This window comes from Rhinoraja longicauda, chromosome 3 (assembly GCF_053455715.1).
Source record: "Rhinoraja longicauda isolate Sanriku21f chromosome 3, sRhiLon1.1, whole genome shotgun sequence".
Classification (NCBI taxonomy): domain Eukaryota; kingdom Metazoa; phylum Chordata; class Chondrichthyes; order Rajiformes; family Arhynchobatidae; genus Rhinoraja; species Rhinoraja longicauda.
The window spans coordinates 71,270,389-71,283,518 of NC_135955.1; the positions used below are offsets into that span (position 1 = coordinate 71,270,389).

General features: G+C 42.8%; 1 protein-coding gene across 2 annotated transcripts in view; it reads left to right on the forward strand.

Moving 5' to 3' along the window:
• The window catches only part of fbxl17 (F-box and leucine-rich repeat protein 17), a 522,739-nt gene that overhangs the window by 214,814 nt on the left and 294,795 nt on the right, over positions 1 to 13,130 (forward strand). The gene's annotated exons all lie outside the window — the stretch shown is intronic.

Below are 13,130 nucleotides of genomic sequence, written 5' to 3' on the forward strand. Positions count from 1 at the left end.
GTGCTCTGCTCACAAATGACAACACAAACATACAGTTAACAATTTAGAATAAAGGGGTGTGTGCCAGATACATCTTCGGGATGCACTGGGATGCATCCTCAGTGATGTGACCTGGGGTCATGGGGTGTTTCGGGTCTCACAACATCAGACATCCTCGCGCAGGCGACCCAGCCGGGGTTGATTAGGCCCCGACTTGCGTCCCAGCAGCAACTGCCCACGGATCAGCCCTCTTAATCCAAAGCCATCTAGTGGCTTTCTCTGCGGCTTCGCTTGCGGATTGAATGTCCCTTTTCTTTGCCAGCCCCATAATGCCCAATTGGTTGAGGACTTTGCAGAGTGAGCCTCCTGCAAAGCCTGTACAGCCCACCTCTATGGGTTCATAGCATGTCTTCCAGCCTCTATCCCGGCACATGTCCACCAGCTCCTGGTACTTTGCGTGTTTCCTTTCATTTGCTTCTTCCATACGCTCTTCCCAGGGCACTGTCAGCTTCAGAATAATCAGCTGTTTTGTCACCTCGGAGGTGATGATCATGTCTGGCCGGAGTGATGTTGCTGTGATGTGCTGCGGAAATTTCAGCTGTTTGCCCAGATTGACGTGCAGCTGCCAGTCAGTGGCCGTGTAGAGGAGGCCCGCCCTTGTTTTTGGTTGTGGGCGAGGCTTCTCTCCAGCTTTGACAAAGGTGATTGATTTCTTCGGGGCATGGTGGTGTTTGCTGTTATTGGTGGCAGTGGCTATGCTCTCAGCAACCACCTTAAGCACCTGGTCATGGCGCCACCGATAGCGACCTTCACCAAGGGACTTTGGGCAGCTGCTGAGGAGATGTTCTAATGATCCCCTTCCAGTGCAAAGTGGGCAGGAAGGTGTCACGCTCTTGCCCCAGACGTGGAGGTTTGCTGGGCTTGGTAGGGCATCGCAGACAGCTTGGACAAGGAACCGGGCGCGCTGGAAAAGCATAACCACATCAAAACAATGATACAACATTACGGTCTAAACATGTGGGTGAAAATAAACCAGAGCAAAAAAGAGACTACAGACTTTGGTTATTGAGTAGAACTATCACTCATGGAAAAAAGCTGTTTTTATGTCTGGCTGTGGCTGCTTTGACAGTCCGGAGTCCAGAGGGAAGTGCTTCGAAAAGTTTGTGGCCAGGGTGAGAGGGGTCAGAGATGATCTTGCCCACTCACTTCCTGGCCCTTGCAGGGGGAAGGTTGCCACCAACAACCTTCTCAGCTCTGCGAACGATCCATTGCAGCCTCTGAGCCAAACCAGACCGTGATGGAGAAGGTGAGGACGGACTCAATGATAGCAGTATAGAATTGGACCATCATTGCCTGTGGCAGATTGTGTTTCTTCAGTTGCCGCAGGAAGTACATCCTCTGTTGGGCCTTTTTGACTGTGGAGTCGATGGTGGCCCCCCATTTAAGGTCCCTGGAGATGATGGTTCCAAGGAACTTAAATGACTCCACAGATGTGACTATGGTGTTGTTGATGGTGAGTGGGGGGAGGGGAGGGGGATCTCTTCGAAAGTCTACAATTAGTTCCACTGTCTTGAGAGCATTGAGCTCCAGGTTGTTGCGATGGCACCAGGACGCCAGCTGTCTCAATTCCCCTCTGTAGGCAGATTGCTCCCCATCCTGGATCAGTCCAATCAGGGTGGTGTCATCCGCAAACTTGAGGAACTTGACAGAGGAGTCTGTGGAGGTGCAGTCGTTGGTGTAGAGACAGTAAAGGAGAGGGGAGAGTACGCAGCCTTGCGGTGCTCCTATGCTGAGGGTCTGCGGGTCCGAGATGTGCTTTCCCAGCCTCACATGCTGCTTCCTGACCGTCAGGAAGTTGATGATCCACTGACAGAGGGGTTCAGGCATAGTCAGCTGGGAGAGTTTGTAGTGTAGTAGCTCTGGCACAATGGTGTTAAAAGCAGAGCTAAAGTCCACAAACAGAATCCTGGCATAGGTCCTCTTGCGGTCGTCTACCGATCTATTGGCCCTATATGCAAACTGCAGAGGGTCCAGCAGGGGGTTTGCAATGTTTTTCAGCTGGGCCGGCACAAGTCTTTCAAAGGTCTTCATGACTACAGAGGTAAGTGCGACAGGCCTGTAGTCATTAAGACCAGTGATCTTTGTCTTTTTGGGTACAGGGACAACAGTGGAGACCTTGAAACAGGCAGGGACAGTGCAGGTTTGCAGGGACTGGTTGAAAATGTCTGTGTAGATTGTTAATCATGATTAGCATGCAGTTTGTGTAGCTGCAGGTAAAAGTTATTTTGCTGGCAACTTTCATTGGTGATTTCCAATTGCTCAAAGAAAGTGGTAATTAGTCTTGTCTGTCATGAACTGCTGTGATTCGTGTCTGCTTGTATGAAAGCTGATACCATGCTTACAGATAATTTTGGAATTAAATAAGATTGATGAAGACAGGATAGGCCAAGGATGGAACCAGAGAACATACTGGAGAGTAACCTTGAGGGTATTGATCTTTCTTTTGTAATAGAATGTGCAAACTTGGCTTGGCTTGATCCTCTCAACGGGAACATTCTTGAGAATAGCTATAAACCAAAATTTTATGTTTTGTTCTCATTTTATGTTTTATTATCTATGACAATGTTTCATTAGATATTATTAATAAGACAAATTACAGTATTATAATTAAATTACACCAGCATTCAGTCAAAATATACTGAAACTGTAATTCTGAATATGCAGGAAGTGTCTGAAACATGGAATAATGGAATCGGGGGCCAGACAGAAAAGAGAAAATGGGCACACAAGAAAAGTGGATTGAAAATTATCTCAATGCTGATATAAAATAGAAAACAATGTGTCTTAATGCATTCCACTAACGGAGTATAACATAATGTAATTTGAAATGAAGCATGCAAGATAATAATTCAAATTTACACATGATGTAAGGAAAAAGGACAAAGAATTCAAAACTGTACCTTCATTAAGTCAAACATGGGAAGCTTGCCGGATGATAAAAATATCCATAAGCTTCAAAATTGCCAGCTAATCTCAAGTGAAAACATTACATTAGTGAAAGATGGTTTGACAATAGCTTCTGAAAATCATGTCCTAAAAAGCAAGCTTTATTTCCCAGCTATATTCTTTACTGAAACCTAGCAGTAAGCTGTGTTTTAGCCACATCTCAGTATTTTGTGTTCCAGTTGATATAAAGATAATACTTTTGGTTAATAGAAATTTGCTCGGGAGAGTATTTTCTAGCTTCAAGTCTTCTGCTCTTCAAAGTACATACATTTGAACAAAGTTTATTATTTTGCTTAGGAAGGAACTGCAGATGCTGGTTCAAATCAAAGGTAGACACAAAATGCTGGAGTAACTCAGCGGGTCAGGCAACATCTCAGGAGAGAAGGAATGGGTGATGTTTCGGGTCGAGACCCTTCTTCCTAGGGTCTCGACCTGAAACTTCACCCATTCCTTCTCTCCTGAGATGCTGCCTGACCCGCTGAGTTACTCCTGCATTTTGTGTCTATCTTTATTATTTTGCTTCATGGTTTCAAATTCCTTTCTCTTTCTGATTCCTTCCTCTTCACACAAAGTTGCATCGTTATTTGCAAAGTGGTGGAAATAATAAGATATTTAGATTACAGGTGATAAATCTTTCATGAAGCATCTCTGGAGAAAATGGATAGGTGATGTTTCGGGTGGGAACCCTTCAGACTGATTGTAGTAGGGAAAATGGGGGAAAAACCTGGAAGCAAGGAAAACGGGACATATCACAGGTTGTCATAGATGGATCCCTTACCCACATATATTCTGTTCTTCCTTCACCTCCCTCTAGGACAAATTTCCTCCTGGCCCTCATCTTTCTCCTAAACAGCCTCCGCATTCAACATATCAGTCTCCAATATTTTCATCACCTCCAAAATGATCCCACCACTAATCACATCTTCCCATCTCCACCTTTTGCCGACTTCCATTTGCCGACTTCCATAGAGACCCGCAGACTCGGCGACAGTTTCCCATTCCAATACTGACTTTTCTGTCCTGGGCCTCCTTCTTTGCCACAATGAGGCCACACACAAAATGGAGGAGCAGCACCTCATATTTTGTTTGGATAGCTTTTAACCCAACAGTATGAACATTGAATTCTATAATTTTAGGTAATTTCTATAAACACCTTCCTCCCCCTCCCCCCAGCCCCCCTCCACTATAAGTCTGTTAACCAGCTCCACAGTTCGCAACCACGTATCACTTTTTGACTCACACTGTCCACCCAACAATTGACCTATCAGTGAATCTTCTTGCCTGAGATCTTCTGTTGCCGACCCTGATTTGCCCTATTTTATTTTGCTTCCATTTTTTCCACCCCACTCTCCCTACTGAAGAAGGGTCCCAATCCGAAATGTCACCTATCCATTTTCTCCAGAGATGCTGCCTGACCCAATGAGTTACTCGAGCATATTGTGTACAGCTTCAATATATCTAGCATCTGCAGTTTTTTAAAATCATATTAAAAAACAAATCAAATTGCTTTGTTTTGTTCTTATGTTTCCAGGTGGAATCAGACTCCATTAGTTGTTGCTAATTATCATTTAATATATTTGGTAGCTCTTTATCACCATATGAGAGATGCAGCCAAGTACTGTGGGACAAAACATCATCAAAGCAACATTATTGATGCAGCTGGAATTTTATATCATTCATGAAATATAGAGGTCACTATTTTACTCGTTAGAACTTTCTTTAAAAATAGTATTTTTGCTTTAGTTGAGTTATTCCAGCACTTTGTGTTCATTTTGAAGACAGAAAATAAATTGTGGCAAAAGACGATACTGAAACCCAGAATAATTTTTACAGAAAGAAATGAATGATTGTGCTGCAAATGCTTTTCGACTGTTTTCTCTCCTGCATCAAGCCATAACCCATGAAATTGTTGACACATTTACTGCCTAAGCTATTGTTTGCCTTTGAGTAACCAAGCTTCTTACTCTGAAGAACAGTTCCCTTAGTTGCAGTGGAACGCAATTGCTGGTCGGTGCGGACTTGGTGGGCCGAAGGTGCCTGTTTCCACACTGTATCGCTAAACTAAAATAGAAATGACAAAGCATTTACCTACGCACTGAAAGTGCCAGTTCTCTCTGGAGCCCTTTCTCAGAGAAGATTGGATTTTGCAGCACAATGGTGACCGGGCGAGGAGAGGGACGTCGGTTGGTGGGCCGAGCCGGTCGAGGGCGACGGAGGAGGCCCTGCAGCAACCTGGGGCTTACCTGAATCAGGAGCCGCTCCGCTACATCCAGCGCCTGGATTGGACTTATCAGGGTCAAGGGTGTCAAAGGTTGTGGGGAAAAGGCAGGAAAATGGGTTTAGAAGACAGAGATCAGCCATGATTGAATGGCGGAGTGGACTCGATGGGCCAAATGGCCTACTTCTACTCCTACAACGTGAACTAGTGGAACTTTGTAGAGAAGGATAAAATGGCACAACTCCCTGATGAGGAAATGCACAAAGAAAACTTGGCAAATATCTCCAGATTACCTCTGTGCCTCTATTGGCATTCCCTGTAAACCTATTGAGCTACATAATTGTTTTTTCTTCTGCAGCCCCCTAGTTTTGCTTCAAGTTGACCAGCATGCTTCTCAAGGCATATCTTATCAAGCTCCATCCTCTCCAGTGTACTCCATCTGGTATTTATGTAGTAATTAACTATCACAACCCGATCACAACCCTTCTCTGTGCCCACGTTTGGAATATACAGAATATCTTTTCATGAGGTATTTTCCATTCTTTAGTCCATTATGGAGTGAGGCTAATCCTCAACCTCAGCTCCTTTTTCTGTACCGTTCCCATATCTTTTGTTTCTTATTGAATTCAGAATCTCTTGACCAATTTTGAATGAGCTCTGACTAAGTTTGCACAGGAGTAGAGAACTCTCAAAACTCTCTACCCACTGAATTAAGAAATGTCTTCTCATCTCAGTCCCTTGGTGCTGGGATTGTGACCCCTGTTTCCAGATGTCTAAGGGAAACATCAGCTTTTAGTGACTAATGTGGTCACTGAACCCGTCCTGTTAAATATCAGCAATTCCCAGACTCTCACCATTTAAAAAATTCTAATTTTTTACCTACCCAACTGGATAACCTCACTTTTTAAAAAACATTTACTCAATTTGTTGGCCGCTCACTCGTCTGCTCTATATCCTCTTGAATTCTCTTTGCATTCTCCTCCCTTCTCACATTTCCATGAAATTTCATGTCATCATCAAAAATGGAAATATTATATTGAGTCCTCTCAGCAAATGGTTAATATACATTGTGAATAGTTGGAGCTGAAGCACAGGTCCCTGTGGTACTCTGCTCGTCATTGTTGTTGTCATTCACAAAAGAACCCACTGTTTACTATTATCTGTTAACCAGCTCTTAATCCATGCTTAGTATGTTACCCCGAAACCCAAGTGTTCTACCTTGCTAACCAAACTCCTGGATGCTACCTTTCAAAAACCCTCTGAAAATCCAGTTGCATCACAACTAAATCAAAAGACACAAAGTGTCTTTGTGTCAGGCTGGTCAGGCTACATCCCTTGAGTTTACAAAGACACAAAGTGCTGGATAACTAGCTTCAGCTGAAGAATAGTCCCGAACCAAAATATAACCTACCCTTGTTTTCGAGGGATGCTGCCTGACCTGCTGAGTTACTTCAGCACTTCGTATTTTTTTGGAAAATCATCATCTGAAGTTCCTTGTTTCTATATTACATCTAGTGGTTCTCTTGTTACCCGACATGATACATGTGCAAATAACTAAAATAGACTGGTCAAACATGATTTTCCCTTCATAAAACCCGTGTTGACACTGCCCTGTTATGTTATTTAGTGTCTTAATATCAAACTCTTTCTTCGAGATTTTGGCATTTTCTCTGCGAGTGATGTCAGGTTAACAAATTGGCAGTTCTGTTTTCTCTCTCCCTCCATTCTTAATTAGTGGGGCCCTTCAATGCTGCCCTTCAATCTATAGGAATAATTAAAGAAGTTATAGAACTTTGGAAGATGAAAACCAGAGCCTCCATTTTTCACTCTTTCAAACGGAATAAGTCTGAATAGGACTGAAACAGTAATTGTTGCATACATCTAATGAACAGGCAAGCATAGGTTGGGTCCATATGAGTTTAAGTTAAGAGTGTTTAATTGTCGTATGCATTGGGAATAGAACAATTGGATTCTTACATGCTGCAGCTTTCTCTGCCTTAAAAATATCCACTGACGGCCTCCACAGCCTTCTGTGGCAAAGAATTCCACAGATTCACCACCCAGAACTCTTTCCAATACTTTGTGTCTCTGTACTCAACAGTGGTATGATTGGCAAACCTAAAGAGTAAGTTGCCTCTGAATGCTGTGGCAGAGGTGATAAAAAAGGTGTTTGTAAGATTATTGAGCAAAGGTGTTTTGACATCATGCCACCGTTATGCAAAACATTGATGAGACCACATTTGGACAATTGTGCGCACTTCCAGCCTCCCTGCTGTAGGATAGATGTCACTAAGGTGGAAAGAGTGCAGAAAGATTCACCAGGATATTACCATGACTCGAGGTCTTGAATTAGAAGGAGAGCCTGGATAGGCTGGGACTTCTTTTCCTGGAGCATAGTTGTTGAGGGCTGACCTTATAGAAGTGTACAAAACCATGAGAAGAATAGATAAGGTGAATGTTCATAGTCTTTTTTGCAGGATAAATTTAAGGTGAGATTTAAGATTTAAAAAACACCTGAGGGGCAATTTTGTCATTGAAAGGGTGATGAATATATGGAATGAGCTGCCAGAGGAAGCTGTGTGTATAGGTACAATGGTGACATTTAAAACTCATTTAGACGTATATGAAGAGGAAATGTTTATACAGATATGGGCTAAAAGGTGGCAGATGGGGATAGCTAAGCTATAAATCCTGGTTAGCATTGAAGAATTGGGCTGAAGTGCCTGTCCCCATGCCATATAACTCGATCCTTTTTTATGAGTGATTCAGTCAGTACTTTTTTCTTATGAGACTTTGTTGCCAAATTCCTTTCAAAATCTGCGACTGACAGTGTACATTAGGTTATATTCAGTAAGTTCATGTTTGTTGATACCCTTGGCACTATAATTATTTTTCTCACCCACTCTTATATTTGTTATACTGCAGCATGAAAGTCTGATGACTCATTGCACCTATTGGCATCTGCCAACATCATCCGCATTTCTTTTCATTTTCATGTTCCTATCATCTACCTCCACACCCTGATTCTCTTGTCACCCAATATGCCAGATATAACTTTCAATAGCTGAGTAACTTACCAGCCAACATGTCATTGGCATGTAGGAGGAAACAACCAATGGAAACCTACAAAGTCAGAGGGTGAGTGTGTAAATTCCTCGCAGACAACTCTGACGTTCAAAATTGAATCCCAATCTAAAGTTGAAAGCCAGCAGCATTAATTGCTGTGCTACTTACTGCCCTTTTGTCCATCAAATTGTCCTTGAACCATTTGTGAAGGGGATCAGTTTCTTTCTATATGCCCTTACTAAAACTACCTTTCTTTGTGCATCTACCTCCATCAATTCTCATTTCAGTCATTGTGTTTCAAAAACTAAATTTTTGGCTGAAATTCCTCATCCAGGAAATATTCTTGTAAATCTTTTTTGTATCCATTTTTGGATCTTTTTTGCATCTTTTGAAGTGTAATGAACCATTGTAGCCAAACTATTGTTTTAAAGAGGTTCAATTTCATCTCCCAGGTTTTGTAATCTTTGCTTCTTTGAATGAATCCCAAGATCATAAATGCTTTGCTAACTGCCCTCTCAACATGCTTTAATAATTTCTAGAATTATGCATGCATTTTAACTGGCCATTCTGCTCCTGCATACCCTTTTGAATTGTCTCATGCATTCTTTATTTTTCCTCATTCTTTTCTCTATAATGTATCATTTAGCACTTCTCTGTATTAAATTCCACCTGATACTTGTCTCTCAACCTGTTTACTTCCCTTTGCTGCCTTATTACTGATCGTACTGTTGACCATACCTCCATATTGGTGCTAATTGAACATTTTAAAATCTTACTGTGTGCATTCCTGCCTGAGTCGATAATATGGATTGAAAGAAAGCAGTGATTCCTGGGGAACACTACTGTCTATATGCTCCATATTATATAAACTAGTGTTCAGCAGAACACTGTTTTCAGTCCTGCAGCGTTTTATGTGGCCTTTTGAGACACACCCACAGAAAATTCATATATTCATCTGTTACATCAAATTTTCCCGTTACCTTATTGAAAATTTAATTCAGGTTGCTTAACCAGAATTTGCCTTTCTTCAAATCCTTGCTGGCTCTCCTTTTTAACTCCTTATTAACTTATACAAGTGCTTGTTATGTTCTGCCTTGATAATTGTGTCTAAACTTCCCACCACTGAGTTTAAATTGACTTGCCTATGCTTGAGTCACATACCATTTTCTAGTCCTCTCGTGTATCTCAGGAGAATTGGAAAACATGTAATGCTTCTTTTCACCTTCATCAGCAAACTCCTTTGCATTCTCACTGTGCAGACTGCTGGCAGTGTCGACCTCCCCGCCTGAATCTGGGGTGAGCCAATGGAACTCTGCCTGTATCTGTATCTTGAGGTATAATCACCATCACTTGTTGTCGCATACGTTAGGAGAGTCATGTGCCAAGTCGCAATTAAATATTAAAGTGGGCCTTAAAGGTCAACGTCTTAACGTCTGTGAGAGTGTCTGGGAGGATACTGCTTCACAAATGGGATCAACTGTTCAGTTTGATTTGAATATTATATAACATTTTCTTTGAGTCAGTAAATTGGAAGAGGGACAATGGTTGGTACCCAGGAACATCCAGTGCATACCCCTTCAGTTGCTCCCCACCTCAGGCTTGTGCAGATGAAGTCTTTGACTGAGTAGTTTAGAACTACTGGCTGTCCTCGGCAAGCACTGGTCTAATATTTAAACTGCAGCATTTGCCTTACTGCCAGCCATACACGGAGAATGTTTAATTCACCTGCACTATCACAGGTGCCATTAAGTGAAGTAGGCATGAGAAATTCGCAAGGCTTGTATTACAAGTGAAGTGTGGGACTTAACAGACATTGACTGCAGTATGTGGGATGTTTAGCTCTCCAGTGTCATTACCCGGAGGAGATGGGAATTGAAATACTGATTTTTGTTGTTGTTTAACACATGAAAAGAACACAATTTTTACATTTTCTGACTCCTATTGGGACTACAATATTGGACTTGGTTTAAGAGAAAAAGTATGTTGCAAAATTATAGGATCAATCTTTACTACTTTCCCTTTAGGAAACAAATGGTTTAATCTGCCTCATTGACAAGGTGTGCATGTGCAGATCTGGCTTGTGGCTGATCTTGGAGTAGCACCAGACATTTGAATTTCTCATGCTTTCAAAAAACAACTTCAGGAAACACATGTACTAAATTGAAATATTGGCTGTCCACACAAAACACAGATGGTCGCTGTGTGTGCATGGTAGCAGTTATCTATTTCTAGTATGAATTGGACATTCACTTAAGCATACAGATTAGTCAGAAAAAGTAGCAGATTAGGAGTCCAGCAGAGGAGGACAAAGGGCTTAATTAGGAAAGGGAAAATAGATTATGAGGGAAAACTGGCAAGGAACATAAAAACTGACTGCAAAAGCTTTTATAGATATGTCAAGAGAAAAAGATTAGTTAAGGCAAATGTAGGTCCCTTGCAGTCGGAAACAGGTGAATTGATCATAGGGAACAAGGAGATGGCAGACCAATTGAACAAATTGTATTGGGGGTAGGGTACTGACATGGATAGAAAATTGGTTGACAGACAGAAAGCAAAGAGTGGGGATAAATGGGTCCCTTTCGGAATGGCAGGCAGTGACCAGTGGGGTACCGCAAGGTTCGGTGCTGGGACCCCAGCTATTTACGATATACATTAATGACTTAGACGAAGGGATTAAAAGTACCATTAGCAAATTTGCAGATGATACTAAGTTGGGGGGTAGTGTGAATTGTGAGGAAGATGCAATAAGGCTGCAGGGTGACTTGGACAGGTTGTGTGAGTGGGCGGATACATGGCAGATGCAGTTTAATGTAGATAAGTGTGAGGTTATTCACTTTGGAAGTAAGAATAGAAAGGCAGATTATTATCTGAATGGTGTCAAGTTAGGAGGAGGGGGAGTTCAACGAGATCTGGGTGTCCTAGTGCATCAGTCAATGAAAGGAAGCATGCAGGTACAGCAGGCAGTGAAGAAAGCCAATGGAATGTTGGCCTTCGTAACAAGAGGAGTTGAGTATAGGAGCAAAGAGGTCCTGCTACAGTTGTACCGGGCCCTGGTGAGACCGCACCTGGAGTACTGTGTGCAGTTTTGGTCTCCAAATTTGAGGAAGGATATTCTTGCTATGGAGAGCGTGCAGCGTAGGTTCACTAGGTTAATTCCCGGAATGGCGGGACTGTCGTATGTTGAAAGGCTGGAGCGATTGGTCTTGTATACACTGGAATTTAGAAGGATGAGGGGGGATCTTATTGAAACATATAAGATAATTAGGGGATTGGACACATTAGAGGCAGATAACATGTTCCCAATGTTGGGGGAGTCCAGAACAAGGGGCCACAGTTTAAGAATAAGGGGTAGGCCATTTAGAACGGAGATGAGGAAGAACTTTTTCAGTCAGAGGGTGGTGAAGGTGTGGAATTCTCTGCCTCAGAAGGCAGTGGAGGCCAGTTCGTTGGATGCTTTCAAGAGAGAGCTGGATAGAGCTCTTAAGGATAGCGGAGTGAGGGGGTATGGGGAGAAGGCAGGAACGGGGTACTGATTGAGAGTGATCAGCCATGATCGCATTGAATGGCGGTGCTGGCTCGAAGGGCTGAATGGCCTACTCCTGCACCTATTGTCTATTGTCTATTGTCTATTGTTCTGTCTTCACTAAGGAAGACATAAACCATCTGCCGGAAATAGCGGGGGACCGGTGGTCTAATGAGATGGAGGAACTGAGGGAAATCCAGGTTAGTCGGGAAGTGGTGTTAGGTAAATTAAATGGATTAAAGGCAGATAAATCCCCAGGGCCAGATAGGCTGCATCCCAGATTGCTTAAGGAAGTAGCCTCAGAAATAGTGGATGCATTAGTGATAATTTTTCAAAACTCTTTAGATTCTGGAGTAGTTCCTGAGGACTGGAGGGTAGCTAATGTAACCCCACTTTTTAAAAAGGGAGGGAGAGAGAAAACGGGGAATTATAGACCAGTTAGCCTAACATCGGTAGTGGGGAAAATGCTAGAGTCAGTTATTAAAGATGTGATAGAATCACATTTGGAAAGTGGTGAAATCATCGGACAAAGTCAGCATGGATTTACCAAAGGCAAATCATGTCTGACGAATCTTATAGAATTTTTCGAGGATCTAACTAGTAGAGTGGATAAGGGAGAACCAGTCGATGCGTTATATCTGGACTTTCAGAAGGCCTTCGACAAGGTCCCACATAGGAGATTGGTGTACAAACTTAAAGTACACGGTATTGAGGGTTCAGTGTTGAGGTGGATAGAAAATTGGTTGGCGGACAGGAAGCAAAGAGTAGGAATAAACGGGTCCTTTTCGGAATGGCAGGCAGTGACTAGTGGGGTACCGCAAGGCTCAGTGCTGGGACCCCAGTTATTTACAGTGTATATTAATGATTTGGATGAGGGAATTGAATGCAACATCTCTAAGTTTGCGGATGACACGAAGCTCGGTGGCAGTGTTAGCTGCGAGGAGGATGCTAGGAGGCTGCAGAGTGACTTGGATAGATTAGGCGAGTGGGCAAATGCATGGCAGATGCAATATAATGTGGATAAATGTGAGGTTATCCACTTTGGCGGCAAGAACAGGAAAGCAGAGTATTAACTGAATGGTGACCGATTGGGAGAAGGGGAGATGCAACGTGACCTGGGTGTCATGGTGCACCAGTCATTGAAAGCAAGCATGTAGGTGCAGCAGGCAGTGAAGAAAGCGAATGGTATGTTGGCATTCATAGCAAGAGGATTTGAGTTTAGGAGCAGGGAGGTTCTGCTGCAGTTGTACAGGGCCTTGGTGAGACCGCACCTGGAGTATTGTGTGCAGTTTTGGTCTCCTAACCTGAGGAAAGACGTTCTTGCCTTAGAGGGAGTAC